General features: G+C 37.7%; 1 pseudogene; it reads right to left on the reverse strand.

Moving 5' to 3' along the window:
- Positions 1–4,418: 4,418 nt before the first annotated feature.
- Positions 4,419–4,517, reverse strand: LOC126949469 (uncharacterized; annotated as a pseudogene).
- Positions 4,518–19,843: the final 15,326 nt, after the last annotated feature.

Consider the following 19,843-nt stretch of genomic DNA (forward strand, 5'->3'; position numbering starts at 1 on the left):
TTTAACATCCTCTTACATACGCAACCACCCATTTGGGCAATTCAAATCTTGTTTGAGTTGAATGAAGGGATATCTTTATTTTTCACAGTGGCACACAAAGGTGGCCAAATCTGAAGACTGATAAATGTTACATTTTCTTAAATATTGCATTCTTCAACTTCTGGTTTGTGAATCCTATGAATTTGCAAATAAAGCACTTAGCATGCATTAAAGTATCTGTTAGGTGGTTTGACACTTCATTTTGCAATCCAGCCAGCTTTTCTCTTTCAAGGGAGCCCAGAACCTGGCTGCAGTTTGTCCAGGCTTGTAGAAACTTCAGTTCTCCCATCATGTGCCTTATTCTTACACATTGAGTTTCTGATCTCAGTTTGAGAGCATTTTATATTTGATGGAGAGGAGCACTTTCATATTTTGCCTTCTTGCATCTAAATATAAATAAAATATTTATATTTAAATAAAAAATATTTAAATAAGATTACAATTACTTTCTGCAAAAATGCCTCCCAAATGCATTGGTTACTGTTGTTTCTAGATAATTTGTGAGGTCTCCACATGGACAGGTCAAGTCACTGGTTAGTTTTACATTCTTGTGGTATAAAGTTTAGTTTCCACAGTATATTTCTACCAGGGCTTATCAGCATTATCATCAGCTTTCTTTTCCATTCATAGAAACACTCTGAAATGTGCATTTTCTGTAATGAGAATTAGTGGTTGCTTAGAAAATTTTTGCCTTCAGGCAAAAGCTTTTAACAGATAACCCATATGGCAAGAAAGTGCATAAAAAGAGAACTGGATTAGGACTCAAGAGACCTGAACTAAAGTTAAAGAATGCTTGTAAGAAACTATAAAGCAATGCTGTTATTCTAATTTTTAATGTTATTTTAATAGTGTAAAATCTTTTCTGCATAAGCATATTCTTTTCCAGAGTGCTCCAATATATGTATTATTGATAATTAATACAAAGAAATAATCCCATAATTTGCCTAAGGCTTTGTAGTTTTCAAAGTACTTTCATAGATATAAAAGCCCAGAAAGTTAAAAAGTCTAATATTTTTTAAGAGAAAAAATGTTTATAGATTATATCAATTTAGTTGAACATTCTCCTTTTTTAAAGAATGAAAAAAAGAGCTAGTCATGGTGGCACTCTTCTGTAATCTCAGCTACTCAGGAGGCTGAGACAGGAAGATTGCTTGAGCCCAGGAGTTCAAGACAGACTAGCCCAGGCAATATACCAAGACCTCATTTAAAAAAAATGTCCAATACAACATTATAGAGATATACAACATAAAAGTGAAAATTATCTGTAGCTACTTTATTAACCGTTGCTTATCATTTGGTATTAATTTCCACAGTATTTATTTTTCCAAACATGTGTTTGTAGTGTTTTTCTCTTTTTTAAGCTAAGAAAGAACCATATTATCCAAGCTGTTTTATCCCTTTTGTTCCATATATCAATTGGTTTTGAATGTCTTCCCATGTTTACATTATGTCAAATTGACTTCATCTTGTAAATTCCTGTACAATATGTCATTCAGTCAATCCTTTATTGATAGACTTTTAGATTGTTCCCAATATGTCCATAATATGAGTAATGCTGTAAGAATATTATCAGACACATATCTTTGGATCTTCTGCATGTACATCTGAAAAATAAATTCCTGTTTAGCATAGCCATGTCAAAAACTAAGAACATTTTCAAATTTGGGATGCATTTCCAAATTGTCTTCCAAAAAAGGCTGTATCAATTTTCCTTTCACCAACAGTGAATAAAGAGAGTTAGACAAACTAATGTTCTTATCATCTATTTCCACATGGGTAAAATGAGTAGGCTGGACTCTATGCATTTATATTCTAATTGCTTGATTGTCTCCTAAGGGCAGGTACTACAATTTGCTTGACACTAAATTCTTAGTGGGCAGAACATTGCTGGGCACATAGTAGGTCACCAATAAATATCTGCTAAACGAACTGATCTGTAGATTACTCCCAATCTCATGTTTTATGCGTAAATGGTAATGGTAATGTCAATGATATATTTTAGTGTTCTTTCATGGATGGCTAAATCTGAAGTAGCATGAACTGCTGGCAATTGGTAATCAGGATGGCTCCTAATTTTCTAAAGTTCTTATTTAGTCTTTTTCAATTTGATAATATAGTAGGTCGAAAATAAAACTGTGCCCCAATTCTTTCATAGGGGTAGGCAAATGATCAAGAAACTCCTTTTCTGCACTATAGTGAAGAGGTAAATAAATTCCATATTCTGGAAGATCTTCAGGCTGTTGCACCTCCATCTCACAAAAATTTTTTCCAGGCACTTTTACAATATTTTTTTTTTTTTTTTTTTGAGGCAAGGTTTCACTCTGTTGCCCAGGCTGGAGTGCAGTGGCATGATCACGGCTCACTGTAGCCTTGACTTCCTGAGCTCAGGTGATTCTCCCACTTCAGCTTCCTGAGTAGCTGGGCCCACAGGCATGCACCACCAAGCCTGGTTAATTTTTGTATTTTTTGTAGAGATGGGGTTTCACCATGTTGCTCACGCTGGTCTTGAACTTCTGGTTTCAAGCGATCCTCCCGTCTTGGCTTCCCAAAGTGTTGGGATTACAGGCGTGAGCCACAGCACCTGGCCACTTATTAAAAAAATTTTAATAGAACGTCCTCTGTTCTTACTGACAGTTTTAGGTTTTCATACCTATTCCTCTCCAAAATAACTATGTCTTGGCTTTTCACGAGAATTTCTAAGAGTATATGGTAGAAATACAAGCCAGCAACGATATTTTCTTAGCTGAACATGGGAAAAATTGTAAGAAGGGAAGGTTGTGCTGGAATTGCTAGGTCAGATCGGTAATGGTAAAAAGATTTTATGACTTGGAGCTCAATATAGAGTATTTTCTTCCACTTTCAACTTTTCTATTACCAGAAGTTAAAATACAGTATGTTGGAAAATGTGTGACATCGGGATCAGGTAGGCTTGGGTTCAAAATGTTGGTTCTGCCACTGATCAGTTCTGAGTCAGAGTATGTCCATTTCCTCCCCTATAAAATGGAGAAAATTATGATATCTACTAATGAAGATTTTAATGAAAATCGATCCAGTTTCTCCTTGAGATCTCAATGTAGTCATCATCTCCTCTAAGAAAGTATTCTTGACTCGCTTCTCTCACAAGGTAAAGTAAAATATCTTTTGTCTGTGCAAATTGCCACCACTCCCCACCTACTTGCCACTCCACATCAGAATTCTATGCGATCGCTGCATTTCTTATTGTATTAAAATTGCATCTGTATATGCCTGTCACTCCCACTAGACTGTGAGAAATTTATAACTCATATCTCTAACACTTAATAGGGAATCTGCCTATCAAAAGTATAGTCTTAGTAAATGTTTGTTGAGTGAATGAATGACATATTTCAAGTACTTGCACCATACTTAAAACACTGGAAACATTGAATAATTTTTGACTTCTATCATAAATAGGGGCCTGAAAGTTTTATTAAAAACATTCAACTCTTGCCCATGATGCTGTAACTAAGAACTATAAGGTTAGGACTGTTTTTTTGACTCATTCTAGGTAATTAGATACACTGATGGGCATGGTTCATGGAAGGTTAAGATTTAACAAACTTGATGAATAACAGGATGAAAATTTCTTTGAACCTTTAGCCATAGCCTATGCACATGCATCCAGAAGGAAAATTAATTGTTTGGCCCTTTGTTCATATTTTTTGTAAATAAATAACTTGGCAGTGTTGATTTAGATCATCAAAGCAATGTATTGGCGATCTTTTTCATTTGTCTCAGCTGCCTTTTTTCATTGCATTACAAACGATGTTAATTCTGTGCTTAATTATGCTTAACGTAGTTTATAGGCAATCCAGTGTTTATCAGTTGGACATAGCAAAAATTCTGTTGTTTTCTTTCCATCTTCCTTCTGCTTATCATTTGTTGATTTTTGAAAGCAGCTGGAGTTGTTCCATGTGAATGGAAACAATTATAAGGCTGTACAATCTTCTCTTGAGAGAAATGCATTTCTCTCTAGAAACCATCTTATCAATAAAATCTTTGCTTTTTAAAGAATTGATATATATTCTCATGCAAACTTTTAACCAGATCTTTGCTGTCCTCTCAGATCAAAAGAAATCTCCACTCAGATTATAAAAGAAAAAAAACCTCTCCACTACTCAGGATTTTCCAAAAGCCTATGTATTTCATCCATTGAAATAGAACCTCTATCTATCCAAATTGACTACTATAGCCAGTCAGAGATGTATTGATGTTTTAAGGAAATGATAAATGTTTGAGATGAGGGATATGCTAATTATCCTGATCTGATCACTATACATCATATGTATCAAAATATCACTGTGTATAATTATTGTCCATTTAAAAAAATTAAAAAAAATTGTTTTATTTATTTTTACTTTTTTTTAATGGAACATTTCATGAATCTGCATGCCATCCTTGTGTAGGGGCCATGATAATCTCTGTTTTGTTCTGAGAGTGACAGAAGGCAGCCAAATGCCCAAGCGGAAAGGGGAGGGTCCCCAGTGAAACCCCACCTCTAAGCAGAAGACAGTTTAAAGCCTGAAAGCTAAGCTAACAGTTAAATCCTCAGACTGGATTGAGAACCTGTCTTCCTGTTTGGCATGCTTTCCTCTGACTGATCCCCATCCTTCACCTATTTCACGTATATCTACCCTTTCCTAATTGGTTTTCTACACTGTCATGCCCATCATTGAGTGTTGTCTTTGCTTTAACCTTTTTTGCATACTCACAAGCCAATCAGCATGTACTTCCCATCTTGTGCCTATAAAGACCCCAGATTCAGTTGGTAGAGGAGAAGACAGCCTGACTTCAGGGAAGAGACAGCCTAACTTTGGGAAAGATGACCTGCCCTTTTCATCCCCTCTCCAGCTCCCCTCTCTGCTGAGAGCTCTTTTCATTGCTCAGTAAAATTCTCCACTTTCACCATCCTTTAATAATCCACATGACCTCATGCTTCTCGGACTCTGGACAAGAGCTTGGGACCCACCAAGTATGGGTACCCAGAAAGGCTGTCATACTGGCCCTTTGCCCTCACCAGCAGAGGGCAGCCATCCTACGCAATGAGGCAAGGGGCCAAACGAGCTGCTAACTCACCTCTGTTGTTGGACTGTGGATGGTGGAACTAAAAGAGCACTGTAACACCTCCTCTGGAGCTTCAGGGTTGAAAGCACCTTCACCTGAGTGCCTGCATTCCCCCTGAGGCAACATGCTTAGTCTGGCCGCGAGTTCCACACGGAGCTTGCTCCTGTGTCAGCACCCAGAGCAGCTGGCCAGATCCCACACTCACTCACTCACTTATGTGCTCCCTTCTGCAAGGGGCTGAGCGTGGTGGGCGAAGTAGAGGAGAAAGTCCCTGTTGGGAGTCCAGGGAAGGGGCAAGAAAAATCCTGCATCAGTTCCAATTTTAGTATACGTGCTGCCGAAGTGAGCAAGAGGAAAAGTTGTTTAAAAAGCTCATGTTAATATAATGGTTAGATATTTGTATCTTAGGTTCTCATATTTTCTTTTTTCTTTCTTTTTTTTTTTTCAGATAGAGTTTCACTTTGTCGCCCAGGCTAGAGTGCAGTGGTGTGATCTTGGCTCACTGTGACCTCTGCCTTCTGGGTTCAAGTAATTCTCCTGCCTCAGCCTCCTTAGTAGCTGGGATTACAGGTGCCTGCCACCATGCCTAGCCAATTTTTGTATTTTTAGTAGAGCTGGGGTTTCACCATGTAGGCCAGGCTGGTCTCAAACTCCTGACCTCAGGTTATCTGCCTGCCTCAGCCTCCAAAAGTGCTGGGATTACAGGGATGAGCCACCGTGCCCAGCCAGGTTCTTATATTTTCAATTATTACACGTATCTTAGAATTTGAAAAGGAAGTAACTTTTGTTTAATATTTACTTTATTATTTGATTTTTTATTGTCATTTTTATTTTAAATTCAGGCAGTATATGTGCAGGTTTGTTACAGGGTATATTGTGGAGTGCTGAGGTTTGGTCTTTTATTGATTCCATCACCTAGATCTCTTAGTGATACATAGTGCTAGTGAACATAGAACCCAATAGGAAGTTTTTCAGCCCTCCCCACTCCTCCTTTTGGAGTCTTCATTGTTTATTGTTCCTATCTTTATTCTGTGTGAACTCAAGATTTAGCTCCCACTTATAAGTAAGAACACGTGATATTTGGTTTTCTGTTTCTGCATTAGTTCGCTTAGGATAATGGCCTCCAGCTGCATCCATGTTGCTGCAAAGGACATTATTTAATTTTTCTATGGCTGTATAGTAGTCCATGGTGTATATGTACCACATTTTTTAAATCCAATCCTAGGTTAATTCCGTGTCCTTACTATTGCAAATTGTGCTGTAATGAACATATGAGAGTGTTTGTCTTTTGGGTAGAATGATTTATCTTCCTTTGGTATATACCCAGTAATGGGATTGCTGAGTCGAATGGTAGTTCTATTTTTAGTTCTTTGAGAAATCTCCAGACTGCTTTCCAGAGTGGCTGAATTAATTTACATTCCCACTAAACATTCCCTTTGCTCTACAACCTTGTCAACATCTGTTGTTTTTGGACTTTTTTTTTTTTCTCTGTACATAGTGATGACTTTTTAATAATAGCCCTTCTGACTGGTGTAAGATAGTATGTCATTGTGGTTTTAATTTGCATCTCTCTATTATTAGTGATGATAAGCATGTTTTCGTGTTTGTTGGCTGCTAGTTGTCTTTTTTTGAGAAGTGTTTGTTTATGTCCTTTGCCCATGTTTTAATGGGGTTGTTTGCTTTTTTCTTGTTGATTCATTTAAGTTCCTTATAGATTCTGAATATTAGATCATATTTGGATGCATATTTTGCAAGTATTTTCTTCCGTTCCTTAAATTGTCTGTTTGTTCTGTTGATCACTTCTTTTTGCTGTGCAGAAGCTCTTTAGTTTAATTAAGTCCCATTTGTCTATTTTTGATTTTGATGCACTTGCTTTTGGGGTCCTCCTCATGAATTTTTTGCCTAGGCCAGTGTCTAGAAGAATATTTCCTATATTTTCTTCTAGAATTTTTGTAGTTTGAGGTCTTACATTTAGGTCATTAATGCATCTGGAGTTAATTTTTGTATATAGTAATAGATATGGGTCCAATTTCATTCTTCTGCATGTGGTTAACCAATTTTCCCAACAACATTTATTGAATAAAGTGTACTTTCCCCATTGTTCATTTTTGTTGACTTTGTTGAAGATGAGCTGGCTGTAGGTGTGCAGCTTTATTTCAGGGGTCTCTAAAATGTTTCATTGGTCTATGAGCTTTTGGTTAGTATTCACTTTAAAAGGATCATTTCAGTGGGCTTGACCATAAGAGATAAATTCATTTTTTAAAATTTTTATTTTTTTCAGAGTAGGATCAAAACTACAATTAGAATATAAGTGTAAGTATTGAAAAGCAATGTAGTTATGTGATTTTCTTTCTAAGAGTTCTAAGATCAAAATATTTAAGAAAAACATTTTTGGTGGCTATCATGAGTTTTTAAAGATTAATGTAATTTCTGAGAGTATTTTTGCAGGTAAAATTTAGGTCATTATACAACATATGAGTTATGCTCTAAAATTAATAGTTATATTTATCAAGTGACTATTCTGTGTCAGTTGTTTTACATACATTACAATGATCTCGTTTAGTCCTTAGAGAAAAAGCAAACGGGTGTGTGCAGTGGTTCATGCCTGTAATCCCAGCACTTTAGAAGGCCGAAGTAGGTGGATTGCTTGAACTCAGGAGCTTGAGACCAGCATGGGCAACATGATGAAACCCCATCACTACCAAAAATACAAAAAATTAGCCAGGCGTGGGGGCATGTGCCTGTGTTCCCAGCTACTCAGCAGGCTGAGGTGGGAGGATTCCCTGAGCCCAGGAGGCGGAGGTTGCAGTGAGCCAAGATTGTGCCACTGCATTCCAGCCTGGGTGACAGTGAGACACCATCTCGGAAAAAAAAAAAAAAGAAAAGAAAAAGAATAGAAAAGATGAGGGCCCGAAAGTTTATAATTTTGTTTAGATTTAGTAGGTGGAAGGTGCAGGATTGGAGGCCATGAAAAAATGCTCATCACTGGTTATCATGCCACATTTTAAAGGATGCAAAATCTCTAACCAGAAGGTTATAACCAGAAGTTTATAAAATCTGTCCTCTAACCCCTTAACACCACCTCCCCCAAGTCCTTAAAAATGGTCCAGTCCTCAAAAACTGGATTCTTTTAATTTCTCTAGAGTTAAAATTGCTTTTTTTCTGTGTAGACAAAGGAAGCAGGATCAGGAGGGAGGACCAGATGAGAAGAGAGTTTGGGCACTTATTTGTTACCACTTTGAGCAACATGCTTTGAACTCTCTGAATCCTCAGTTGCTCATCTGTAGAGTGTGTATTTAATGGTATGCAGGCTCACAGAATCTGTGGCAAGGCCTAAATGAGGTAACACATATGGAACCCTTAGCAGACTCCCTGGCATGTAGTAAGGGTTCAATAAATGGCAGTTATTACTACTTTTCAGGGTCTGGGGCTCCTCCTTGAAATAATTTCTAATAATAACAATAATGATATGCTTAATATTTATTGAGCACTGACTACATATCAGAGGCTTTTCTAAACACTTTCTTTTTTTTTTTGAACTAGAAATCAACGTCTTATTTATTTATTTATTTATTTTTTATTATTATAGTTTAAGTTGTAGGATGCATGTGCACAAAGTGCAGGTTTGTTCCATAGATATACATGTGCCATGTTGGTTTGCTGCACCCATCACCTAGTCATTTACATTAGGTGTTTCTCCTAATGCTGTCCCTCACCCTGCCCCCAACCCCATGACAGTCTCCCATGTGTGATGCTCCTTGCCCTGCGTCCAGGTGTTCCTATTCTTCAATTCCACCTATGAGTGAGAACATGCGGTGTTTGGTTTTCTGTCCTTGTGATAGTTTGTTCAGAATGATGGTTTCCAGCTTCATCCATATCTCTGCAAAGGACATGAACTCATCCTTTTTTTATGGCTGCATTGTATAACATGGTGTATATGTGCCACATTTTCTCAATCCAGTCTATCATTGATGGACATTTGGGTTGATTCCAAGTTTTTGCTATTGTGAATAGCATCACAATAAACATACATGTGCATGTGTCTTTATAGGATTTTATTTCTCCTTCACTTATGAAGCTTAGTTTGGCTGGATGTGAAATTCTGGGTTGAAAATTCTTTTCTTTAAGAATGTTGAATATTGGCCCCCACTCTCTTCCGGCTTGTAGAGTTTCTGCTGAGAGATCCGCTGTTGGTCTGATGGGCTTCCCTTTGTGGGTAACCCAACCTTTCTCTCTGGCTGCCCTTGACATTTTTTCCTTCATTTCAACCTTGGTCAATCTGATGGGTTGCTCTTCTCTAGGAGTATCTTTATGGTGTTCTCAGCATTTCCTGAATTTGAATGTTGGCCTGCCTTGCAAGGTTGGGGAAGTTCTCCTGGATAATATCCTGAAGAGTGTTTTCCAACTTGGTTCCATTCTCCCCATCACTTTCAGGTATACCAATCAAATGTAGATTTGGTCTTTTCACATAGTCCCATATTTCTTGGAGGCTTTGTTCATTTATTTTTACTCTTTTTTTCTCTAAACTTGTCTCCTCATTTTATTTCATTCATTTGATCTTCAATCACTGATACCCTTTCTTCCACTTGATCAAATCGGCTATTGAATTTTGTGCATGTGTCACATAGTTCTCGTGCCATGGTTTTCAGCTCCATCAGGTCATTTAAGGTGTTCTCTACACTGTTTATTCTAGTTAGCCATTTGTCTAATCTTTCTTCAAGGTTTTCGGCTTCTTTGTGATGGGTTCAAACATCCTCCTTTAGCTCGGAGAAGTTTATTACTACCAACCTTCTGAAGCCTACTTTTGTCAGCTTGTCAAAGTCATTCTCCATCCAGCTTTGTTCTGTTGCTGGTGAGGAGCTGCGATCCTTTGGAGGAAAAGAGGTGTTCTGGTTTTTAGAATTTTTAGCTTTTCTGCTCTGGTTTCTCCCCATCTTTGTGGTTTTATCTACCTTTGGTCTTTGATGCTGGTGACCTACAGGTGGGGTTTTGGTGTGGATGTCCTTTTTGTTGTTGTTGATTCTATTCCTTTCTGTTTGTTAGTTTTCCTTCTAAGAGTCAGGTCTCTCAGCTGCGGGTCTGTTGGAGTTTGCTGGAGGTTCACTCCAGAAACCTGTTTGCCTGGGTTTCACCAGCAGAGGCTGCAGAACAGTAAAGATTGCAGAACAGCAAATATTGCTGCCTGATCCTTCCTCTGGAAGCTTCATCCCAGAGGGTTACCTGCCTGTATGAGGTGTCAAGTCAGCCCCTACTGGGATGTGTCTCCCAGTTAGGCTACATGGGGATCAGGGACCCACTTGAGGATGCAGTCTGTTCATTCCCAGACCTCAAACGCCATACTGGGAGAACCACTGCTCTCTTCAGAGCTGTCAGACAGGGATGTTTAAGTCTGCAGAAGTTTCTGCTGCCTTTTGCTCAGCTATGCCCTGCCCCCAGAGGTGGGGTCTACAGAGGTAGCAGGCCTTGCAGAGCTGTGGTGGGCTCCACCCAATTCGAGCTTCACCGGCTGCTTTGTTTACCTATTCAAGTCTCAGCAATTGCAGAAGCCCCTCCCCATGCCAGGCTGCTGTCTCACAGGTTGATCTCAGACTGCTGCGCTGGCAGTGAGCAAGACTCCGTGGGTGTGGGACCCGCCGAGACAGGCACAGGATATAATCTCCTGGTGTGCCATTTGCTAAGACTGTTGGAAAAGCGCAGTATTTGGGCGGGAGTGTCCTGATTTTCCAGGTGCTGTCTGTCATGGTCCCCTTGGCTAAGAAAGTGCAATCCCCCGACCCCTCGCACTTCCCTGGTGAGGCGATGCCCCGTCCTGCTTCAGCTCGCCCTCCATGGGCTGCACCTACTGTCCAACCAGTCCCAATGAGATGAACCAGGTACCTCAGTTGGAAATGCAGAAGTCCCCATCTTCTGCATCGATCATGCTGGGAGCTGCAGACTGGAGCTCTTCCTATTAGGCCATCTCCAATTGTTTTGAAATGGAAGCATATGGTTGGGCTGGTTGTTGAGTCTCAAATAAATAGCTTCTTTTAGCCCAAACACTTTCTTAAAAAGTTTTATATTTTTTGAGACAGAATCTTGCTCTGTCACCCAGGCTGGAGTGCAGTGATGTAATCGCGACTCACTGCCACCTCCACCTCCTGAGTTCAAGAGATCCTCCTGCCTTAGCCTCTTGAGTAGCTGGGACCACAGGTGTGTGCCACCTCATTCAGCTAATCTTTGTGTTTTTAGTAAAGACGGAGTTTTGCCATGTTGGCCAGGCTGGTCTCAAACTCCTGGCCTCATGTGATCTGCCTGCCTTGGCCTCCCAAAGTGCTGCAATTACAGGCGTGAGCCACTATGCCTGGTGTCTTCCAAACACTTTAAATGCACGTGTTTGCTTAATCCTTGAAACAACCCAAGGGATAGTTGTTTTTATCATCTCTCTTTTATAAGTGACAAGATTGATATCCCGGATATGCTTCCCCAAGAGCATCTCGTTACTAAGTAGAAAAGATGAGATTCAAGCTCAGGAAGTTGGGCTTTGAAACACATGCTTTTACCCTTTCCATTGTCCCAACACTGTTTTAGCATTCCCTGGAACACTTTTGCCCTTTTAAAAAAAATTTTCTTTTCCGTGAACTCTGCAGAGAAGTATTTTGTCCTTCTTTGGCATCCATTCAGCACCAAGCCCATTGCCGGACTCAATATTGACTGCAGAGAACACCTGATGATTTAATGATTATTCGATGTGATAATTGGTTGGTTGATTAATAATTTCCAATATAGTGAGTGATCAACAAACATTTGATAAGCAGTTATGAGATGCTAGCCATTTGGTCCAGCATTGCAGCAACAAAGATTAAGGTTAACCAAAAATTACAGTACCTTGTGATGAGCCCATAGACAGATGTGTTCTGAAGGCAATATGAGTACTTAACTATGTCTCTGGAAGGAGACTGCCAGGGACTAGTACCAAAGTTAGTCTCTGTTTATACTTGCCTTTTCTCTGATGGCTGGACAGATGCAGAACATGCGAGGTAATGGTAATCAGGAAATAAGCAGCTACTGTGAAAGCCGAGCAGGTAGAAAGCACTCTGCAAAGATGAGCTGGAACATAGTATAGGGATCCCCAGGAACTGTTGACGACATGGCAGGCCTATCAGGCCAACCTGAGGTATAAAGATTCTAAAAAGATTTTAATTTAAGCCACCTGAGGCGGTCTTACAATTTGTTTATTTTTTTCTTTATTCAACAAGTACTTATTAAATATCTACCATATTCCAGCCCCAGCCAAATATTGTGCTAGGGATACAATGATAACCAAAAAATAAACATGAACCCATCTCCAATGGATTTTAGTCTGGCCAAAAGATATTAATCAAATAATTATGTAACAGTGAATGCCAAGTCTCAATAACAATTTGAAACTAAGAACAGTTTCTTTACTCATTCAGTATGCAAAAGATGTGAATTCATGTATTGCTAATATTTATGCACCAGTCTCCATCCAAGGTGCCCAGTGTACAAAGACTTAGAACATGGATTGTTATGTTAAGGCAGTTCTTCCCTATCTTTTTCAAATCACGGCATGCTTAGCAGATGTGTTTTTGCACAGTGGGATGAATGGATGAATTTACTTGTGGTCAGAGGCCTCTGATTCACTGTCTGGCTACCCCAGGAGCTGAGAATAAATAAGAGAAATCAATATCCTTCCATGCCTACATTCAATTGTAGCTCATTAGTTAAGGGTCCCTTAATGTGTCCCATCATCTAGTGGGAGGAGGAAGATATACAGAGGAATCGCTATGGAGTAAGTAAATGCTATAGCAGATATACCAACAAAATACTGTGATGACACAAAGGAGGGAGAAATGATCCCTAACTTGGAGATGTCAAGAAAGTCTTCAGAGAAGAAGGGACATTGAAGCTGGATTCTGATAGTTTTTGTCAGTCACAGAGGATCAAAAGGCATTCCAGGGCAAGAGACCTGCATGCACAAAGATGTGGAGTTATAAAAGCCATTATATGTTCGAGCAGCTGCTATGCTCTGTAAATGCAGTATCGGAGGAATGGAATGTGATAGGAAGAGAATGGTAACAAGATATAGATAGAATCCATATTTTGAAGCTCCTTTTATGCATATGTTTTTAAAGGGCTTCGTCTTCTCTTTCCTAATGTCTCTTTCACTTATTCATTCATTTCTTTTCTTTAGACAAATATTTATCGAGTGACTGTTATGTGCTGAACACTGTTCTTGGAGCTAACATTAGAATAAATACCTTGAAAAACATTAGCACACTATTTTGTGATATTATCCAGCAAGAAATAAGGTGAGTCTCAAAGGGTATATTACTGGTCCAAGATCACATGGACCGCTGGTTGGAAGTCATTGTTCTGAAGTTCAGGTTCTTTGACGTCCAGTGCTTTATTGACTCACGTGTCGGCTGCAGAAATGTGTCGCTCAAATTTCCTTTAAGAGAAGCTGCTATGAGGAGCGTAGTTGATGACAACCTCTGGATGCCACCCTTTTAGATCCACTATGGTGTTCATGAAAAAACCACACTTCCTTCCCTTGCTTTGCCCCCTGAGGCAATGACTGAGCATTGGTGAGGATAATAGTACTGGCTTATTGTAGGAATGGGGAAATTGATTCAACATTAGTAACTCTGTTAATATAATTCACCTATGAGAAGAACAAATAAGAGAAATAATATGATCACCCAATCAAGCACTGAAAAAAACTCAGTCAACTAAAGACTTAACGGACACATTTTAAACTAATAGTCACTTTTTAAAAGTCAGCATTATGTTTAATTAAAACACACTGGGAACATATTAAATATGATGCTAGCTTTTAGATGGTGACTATTAACTTAAAATGTGTCTATGTTGTTCCATTAATGTCAAGAAAAAGCCAGAGTGTCTACTATCACTACTACTTTATTAACATAGTCCTGACTATACTTGACAATGAAATTAGAAAAAAGAAGAAATGAGTTATATATATATATTTGAAAAAAGAAAGTAAAATTGTTTTTGCAAATGTTATACTTGCTTACATGGAATGCACAAAAGAATAAACTAAAAAATTGTAGCAAACAGTAAGGTAATTCATAACTACTTGAGTACAATAATAAACAGTAATCAACAGCTTTCATGGGTACAGAAAATAACCGATTAGAAGATATAATGAAAAAAATTCATCACATTTACAATAGCAACAAAAATTAATTTCTAGAAATAAATGTAACAAGAAGTGTACAAAACCTATACAAACGAATGGAAAACATATATTTTCTTAAATATACAGATTCAATATTATAAGTATGTCAGTTCTTCCTAATTTAAGTAATAAGCTTAATTCTCTTACTGTACCAATAAATGTGGTAAGAGCATTTATTGTTTGTCTATGCATTTGTTTTTGGAAGTGGAAGTGTTGATTCATACAGAGAATTTTAAAACGCCAAGAAAATTCTTGAAAAAGAAGAGTAGCAAGTTAATTACCCACCCAAATGTTAAAATATAGCACTACTGTAATTACATTAATATAATAACAATTACATTAATTATTGCATGAATTGACAGGCAGGTAAATGGAATAAACAAGAAAGTCTGTAAGTAGATCCAAATATGTATCAGATGTTAATATATGGCAAGAATGGGATAGAAAGTCAGGGGTTAAGCGAAGTAATGGCAATACCCACAATTACTCTTGCACCAAACTAATAATAAATGGTATTAGGACAACTGGATAGCTATCTGGAAAATAAAATTAATTTTGGATCCTAACATCATTACTTATAACAAAATTCCAGATTTTTCCAAGACTTACAAAGAAAACTTAAGTATACTAGGAAAATACTATATATGTATACACACAGGTGTGTGTGTATGTGTGTGTTCGTGTGTGTGTGTTGGGAAGGCTTTTCTAAGGTTAATCAAAAAATAGGAAATCATAAATGAAAAAGTTGATTAATTTGGCCAGTATAATTACAATAAAACTGTCATGGCATTAAAATACCTTAAGCAAGACAAATTAGGCATGACAGACAAACCAGAAAAAAACATATTCCTTTGCACCTCATGACACAGAACAAAGGATATGTTCCTCAGCATATACAAATAAATATGTAAGAAGAAGACTAACAATCCAATAAAAAACGAACACACTATAAAACAGTTTGCATTAAAGTAAATATAGATGGGTCTGAACATAAGCAAAGGTATTTACTTTATACATAATAAAAATTAAAACTATCCTGAGGTGCCATTTTCCCTTGTCAATTTAGCAAAGAAAAAAGAATTTTGATAGTATACTGTATTGAAAGAGTATGAGGAAATAGGCATCTTAATACACTGCCTTTGGGGATATAATTTGGTGTAAGCTCTGTAAGAGGCTATCTAACAATATCTATCATAATTACAAATGCACATATTCATTGATCTTGCAATTCTACTACAGGAGTTTACCTACTTATATACTCACCACACCCTAAATGACAAACTTAAAAGTATATTCATATATATTCATATAGCATTGTTTGGAGTAGCAAAAAGATTGAAGGCAGCAGCAATATTAATATTAGAGAACTGGTTAAATAAGTTATGTACAGGCATGGCATGAGAAACTATGCAAACTTCATAAAGAATAAAGCTGCTCTATATGTATTGATTTGGGACAAAATCCAATATGCAATGTTAGAAGAGTAAAGAATGTTGTATATAATACTTTTTTGTTTTACACAAACACAATTTCATATGCATAGAATATCTATAAAATGGTAAAGGTGGTTGCTTTAGGGAAGGCAGCTAGGAAACAAATGACAGGAGAGATTAGAAAACTAAAGTTTGAATCTATAAATTTTTATTTTTATTTTTCACTGTGATGTATCACATATATGCAATTCTCACTACAACGCTAAGCATGCCATTCAGTTCAGCTCATATTTTCTTTGTAAAAAGACTTTCTCAATGAAGGAAGCGGTGTGTTCATTTACATCTGGCACAGCTCCTTATCCTGCCACAGATTGGTAACAGTTTGCTGACTGGCTGCTTTCAGTAGTGGTAGTGAGGCTGTTTCTGAAGCATGGAATATATGCCTATACTTATGGGACTCTGGTGACTTGACCTGTGTTTGTGATGCTGGGGTGAAAAACTAGAGTAATAGGAGTGTGAGAGTAGGAATTGTGGTGGGTGGTGGGCGCAGCTGGTAGACTTTGCGATAAGGTAAAACTTGCTAGCAACTTTTAACCTTTTTACTTAGCTTGGATGAAGAAAGGCATTCTGGATGTCACTTTGTATTCTGCAGAAGTATAAAATCATACCAGAAAGTTAACCAGAGCTTAGAGTTCTCTCTGAGGAAGCAAAATGGCTAGGAAAACACAGCAGTAATTTAATGTTTACAAAGACTGGACTGAAATAACTACAGTATATCAAAAGCAAACAACTGCTGAGGAAATTGGCATATTTTAATTTGGTTCAGACTATATTTTACATGTTCTGGGTGTACTGTGATGTATGAGTTTGTATGTAGAGCTTAAATGTATAATTAATACAGCTTTGAAGCTAGTTCCAGCCACATGATTAAAATTTATCATGGTATTAGCTTTCAGACAGAGACTTTTTCACAAGTTATAGTCAATGTTATAAATTAGATCTTTTCTGATGAGCTCTGAACAAAGGACTATAATTTATCTCAATGGTATTTCATTAGAGGCATTTTAATTGCTGTGGCAGGTAAAAAGCACCATTCAATATTTTGACCAAACTTTTTTTTAATGAAATTATTTGACTCCAGTACCATTGGTTTAAAAAATATTCTGTTTTATTGAAGATGAACTATGAAGATGAACTAAAAATCTTTATTTATACATATGACTCAACCTCATCTTGAATACTAGGCAAATCTACTTGGTGGGGAGTTTATTCCATAAAGAAGACCAGGAATCTTTTAACATTTGTGAAGGGGCTGCTAGGTTGTTCCTTGCAAGTGTAAATCAAAAAGGAGAAATTCCAAATTTCTTTTTTAGTGGTCTGTAAGTGAAGACTTGGGAATTGATTGCTGGCAAATAAATTGTGGGTGTGGCACATTTCTTGCTTTCCAATTCTTTTTTTCCAATCACATAAGTAATATGTGCTTTAAAAATCAAATTATAGAAATGTGCAACTTCAAAAAAATACTTTAACAATCACTTCTCTAAGAGATAACTACTATTAACAATTTGGCATACATTCTTCCAGAAATTTTCTACAAAAAATACTTTTTTTCCCCCTTAAGACTGTGGTTCTGATGCCAACAATGTCTGAATTCTTCCTCCTCTGCCTGCTGTATTTTATCACATTTGCCCACCCCCCACAGTTTCAATTACTTTGTTGGAATGATATATTATGCAAATGTATCCAAAAGTCCCAGTTCCTGGGCCTAAGGACAGATTTCATGCCAATGCATCTGTGCCTAAGAGCAGATTTTAGATTTGTGCCTGTGCCCAAGTAAGGATTGGGTGCCAGCTTGTCAAAGCTTAGCTGAGTACAGACCGCCATGCCATGAGTTAGGCTGCTTCTGGTGGTTCCATTTCCTCCAACCCAGACGGAAGTATCTGGTTGAGTACAGTGCTGGAGGGTGGTGTCTTTATTACACTTCCCCACGTTTGGTTCAGTGGATTAAGCAAGGTTTCTTACTTCAATTTCACTCTTGTCAAAATGATTACCAAGCATATTCCATGTTGGGTTGTATGTTTCCCAGCTTCTAATGGATGATTTTTATGGTTTAGTATTTGACCACTAATTCAGTAGACACTAGTGAGAGGCTTTAAAAAATGTCTTAGAAAACAATCTTTATTTAATGTGATAGGTCATTTGGAGTAAATACCCATGTATAGAGGGACTGAAATTAACAGTCTAAATGCCCGGCTGCATTAAGTGTGTGACTGAGTTTTAACACATCAAATAGATTTACTAAAGTCTAGTAAAAAATTCCACGGATGTTAGAATATTAATTCCAAGAAACCCTGGGTTAGAATGCATCAGAAGCTGTTAAATACCTTACTGAATTTTGTCAACTTGCTCACTCTTCTTAATATACCATATTCAGAGTAGAAAAACAGTATGTGCATAGTCAAAGAGGCCAAATCTATGCTTCTAAAATATCTTTCAAAGCTGTCTAATGTTTATTCTTTGGAAAGGATTGAGACAGAAAGTTTAAAAAGTCAGCTTTCAGCCAGGTGTGGTGGCTCACGCCTGTAATCCCAGCACTTTGGGAAGCCGAGGCAGGTGGATCACTTGAGATCACGAATTCGAGACCAGCCTGGCCAGCATGGTGAAATCTCATCTCTACTACAAATACAAAAAATTAGCTGGGCGTGGTGGGGCATGCCTGTAATCCCAGCTTCTGGGGAGGCTGAGGCAGGAGAATTGCCTGAACCTGGGAGGCGGAGGTTGCAGTGAGCTGAGATCGTGCCACTACACTCCAGCCTGGGTGACAGAGCAAGACTCCGTCTCAAAAAAAAGAAAAAAAAAAGCCAGTTTTTCCTATTTTCATGTTGGGAACATCTCGGGTGTCACAGACAATGTGAAATTTGGTGTGTGTATATATATATGTATACCTATAGAAAATATACGTATGTAAATATACTACCATTTATGAGAGACTTATTTTGCAACAGACACTTTGCTAAGTGTTCATGTGGATTATATTGTAAACTATAAGCACCTCTTAAGCTGATCAGTATTCACAAAGTAATGGTGAAGCTCATATAACATCCCCATTTTCAACAAGAAATAGGCAAAATAACATCTCTGTTTTTTTCAAACAGAATAGAGACAGGAAGATGACATTATTGTGATGAATTCCTGAAAAATCTCTGTATTACTTCCAAGAGTAAACTTGCTATGAAGCTTCCAGAAGTAGAGTCTAGGTTTGTGTCTGAACCTCCTGCGTGTCATTGAAATATTTGCCTGATGACACTTTCAGGGGTCTTGAAATTTAGAGCTGGAAAGAACTTAAAAATTATTGTCCTTCTTATTTTACTAATGAGGAAATAGAAGATGCGAGTCACTTGCTCATTTATTTATTTATTCTTTCTATTGCCAGTCACTAAAAACAGGCTACGGGCTGGATTCTTTATTGTGTCTTGTGATTAAAAGCAAATAAGTTGACTTAGTCTAGGCCCAGAATTTTCGAGTTGTTTATTTTAGTGGGAAAGGGTGTGGAAGAAGCACTGGATCTATTGTCATGGGATTAGTGTGAGCCCTGATTCCATTTGTGAGTAGAATCCATTAATTCACCATTAATTTTGTGAGCCCCTACTATGCATCAGGCATAAAGACACAGAGTAAATAAGGCCTCTGATCTGATCCAGTTTGCAGTACAGTGGGAGGGATGTTTGAAAAGGAAGCAAGCAAAAGAAATGAACGTTCAAAATGAAATGAAAATTACAAACTGTGATAACAAACAGGGCTAAGTGAGAGAAGGCTAGAGGGTGGGTTCCAGTGAGAAGATTTCTCTGAGAAGATGTCACTGAAGAATGCAGAGACAAAAAGATAAGAAGGAACAAGACAGGACTGGAATAGGAACTGGTGTCCAGGGTGTGACTGTGAAAAGTACAGTGACCTATCGGGATAGGCAGAGCAAAAGGCCATGGCAAGGAGTTGAAATTATATATGTATTATATATAATATAAAATTATATATTACATAAAATTATATATTATATATATTTATATTTGAAACAGAGTCTCTCTCTGTC

This window comes from Macaca thibetana, chromosome 2 (genome assembly GCF_024542745.1).
Source record: "Macaca thibetana thibetana isolate TM-01 chromosome 2, ASM2454274v1, whole genome shotgun sequence".
Lineage (NCBI taxonomy): Eukaryota > Metazoa > Chordata > Mammalia > Primates > Cercopithecidae > Macaca > Macaca thibetana.